Source organism: Priapulus caudatus, unplaced genomic scaffold (genome assembly GCF_000485595.1).
Source record: "Priapulus caudatus unplaced genomic scaffold, Priapulus_caudatus-5.0.1 Scaffold597, whole genome shotgun sequence".
In the NCBI taxonomy this organism is placed as follows: domain Eukaryota; kingdom Metazoa; phylum Priapulida; class Priapulimorpha; order Priapulimorphida; family Priapulidae; genus Priapulus; species Priapulus caudatus.
Window position 1 is genome coordinate 158811 of NW_014577658.1, and position 2469 is coordinate 161279.

The 2469-nt window shown below is 40.1% G+C and overlaps 1 long non-coding RNA gene across 1 annotated transcript in view; it reads left to right on the forward strand.

Annotated features, from left to right (window-relative positions):
- The window catches only part of LOC106811987, a 16149-nt gene extending 13950 nt beyond the window's left edge, over window positions 1-2199 (forward strand). The window contains exon 2 of the long non-coding RNA XR_001394236.1: window positions 1825-2199. This is a non-coding gene — a long non-coding RNA (uncharacterized LOC106811987). The remainder of the gene's footprint in view (window positions 1-1824) is intronic.
- The last annotated feature ends 270 nt before the right edge of the window (window positions 2200-2469 follow it).

Sequence of the window (2469 nt, forward strand, 5' to 3'; positions counted from 1 at the left end):
CTCTCTCTCTCTCTCTCTCTCTCTCTCTCTCTCTCTCTCTCTCTCTCTCTCTCTCTCTCTCTCTCTCTCTCTCTCTCTCTCTCTCTCTCTCTCTCTCTCTCTCTCTCTCTCTCTCTCTCTCTCTCTCTCTCTCTCTCTCTCTCTCTCTCTCTCTCTCTCTCTCTCTTAGCTCACTCTCTGTGGTATGTCTCTCTTTCTTGCTTTGGAAGACCTACGTGCTAGTGTTTTTGAATGTTGCCAGTTAATGTCGAATGCATACTGTCGAATGCATTTTCGTTGTGTAGAATCGTAACAGCCTGAAGAGATTGGGTTACAGTAAATATTAACCCCATATTAACGCCATACGAGTTAAATGAATAAATTCGTACTTTGCGAATTTGTGGACGTGCTTCTAGCATATGCTGAAGCGAAACTACAGCGGTGCAAGGTCAGCGAAGGTGAACCCGTTTGGAACAGCAAATAATCTCGGTGTCATACCGTTTTCGCCACGTATTTATGTGGCTATAGGGGCCAACGCAGTGTTGAGCGTGTCTTTCATCATGAGATTGTGATGTGTAGAAAGTGAAGCACTAAGTGATGTATAAGTAGAAAGTTTACATGTATAAGTAGAAAGTGAAGCACGTATAGTAGGTAATTTACGTTTGTCCGTAGTGTGCCCAGTGCTGACTTGCATGTAATGCAGTCTTGGAAATAAGTCTGAACCCTCCCCAGCTTAATTTCTATAATTAACTATACAACCAGGCAACCAGGAGTGAATTATTAATCCTGATATAACCCATAAATAATAAAATACACAAAAAGTGAACCAGTCAATCTCAACAGATGGCGCGGCTCCGAACTTGGGGGACTGGCTGTTATTTCCAGCCACTGATCCACTGATCTCTATTATACTAACTAGAATAATAGTTATTATAATAGTTAATAATTCAATTAGTTATAATAGTTATAATAGTTATAATTAGAATAATAGTTAATATAATAGAGATCAGTGATTCCAGCACTATGTAATGACGTTGGCTTTTCGAAAATTGTTGTTCCCGCGTGTTATTTAGTGACGTGGTGTAGACGCGGCGTAGGCGTGTGCGACGTGTTTGTGCTGCAATGTTGAATCGTCATCTCAAACGTGACTCTGGAAATGTGTGAGCGACTGACTGCCGGTTGTTTGTGAAGGGTGGTACACACACGCAGACGGACGAGACGGCCTCGATGCAAACATCGCATTCCACGATTCATTGTATTTAATCTGTGCGTATTCGTGGCATCGGGAGCGAATAAGAAACGAATATTTGTTTGTTTGTTTGTTTTTATTCATTACCGGTGGCATAGATACCTAGTTTTTTAAATTGTCAGCGCGAATGACAAACAATCCGTATAGTTCAGTAGAGGGGCAGTGATAATATCTTTAAATAAATAGAGATCAATATCATATTATAATAATGTGGTTTTTTATTAGCAACTGTCCGCATGTAACGCGTGGAAATGTACTATGATAAACAGTTCAAGCTATAGCTACGTTATCACTGCAAGCGAGTGCATATAATTATTAGTGCAAGTGGATTTGCAAGTGCGATGAACCCATAGCGTGGAAGTTCAACCGAAATCGAGTTTCGAAGTTAGCGGATTTTTATTCACTTTTTCTTCGTTTTTTGTTGGCCGTTAGTCCGGTCGGGTCATACTGTCGGGTTCGATTTTACGACAATAAGTGCCGTAATCGTCGGGATAGTTAAAAGTGTCTTCGAAACGCGAGAGGTAGCTGGTCGGTTGGCGTTATTTTGCACGTAGCTGGGATTGTGATCATAGAAATATTATAGGTAGACTGTATAGGTGTCTCTATATATTTCTATGGTTGTGACCTAGCTGAAGGTGGGGCTGTGGCATTACTGTTAGTGCTATATAGTCGATGGGCATCGTCATTGGTTTGATATTGATGCGTCATATAAAACAAAAAAAGGATTTTGCGAAAATATTTTTAGTGCCTACCAATACAAATGAAAGGAAGGTGATTCTAACTATATATTATATATAGCTTCTATATATATATATATATATCCATATGTATGCGCATGTGTGTGTGCGTGTGTGTGCGTGCTCGCCGGCGTATGCGTGTGTGCGTGCGTGTATGTGCGTGCTTGCGTATGTATTGGTACCTGAATATGCGTCATGTAGGAGTGAATAAAAATCATTTGTTTTTTTAATCAATCCCGATACATGTGAAATTTTGTGTGCTAGCGTAGGAGTCACGGAAGTATATATATATATGACTGTATATGTAAGTATATAGGTGACCATCAAGTACAGTCCTGAAATATAGGGGCGGTTATTCACTCAAAAAAATAAAGTGTCAGAATTGAATCGTAAAGTGTCAATTGTCTACACTATAAAGAGTTCAGTTAGGGACAGCACCTGTCAAAGCCCTGTCTACACTAGCAAACTTTAGTTTGCAAACTCGAGCAAACTCGAGCAAACTCG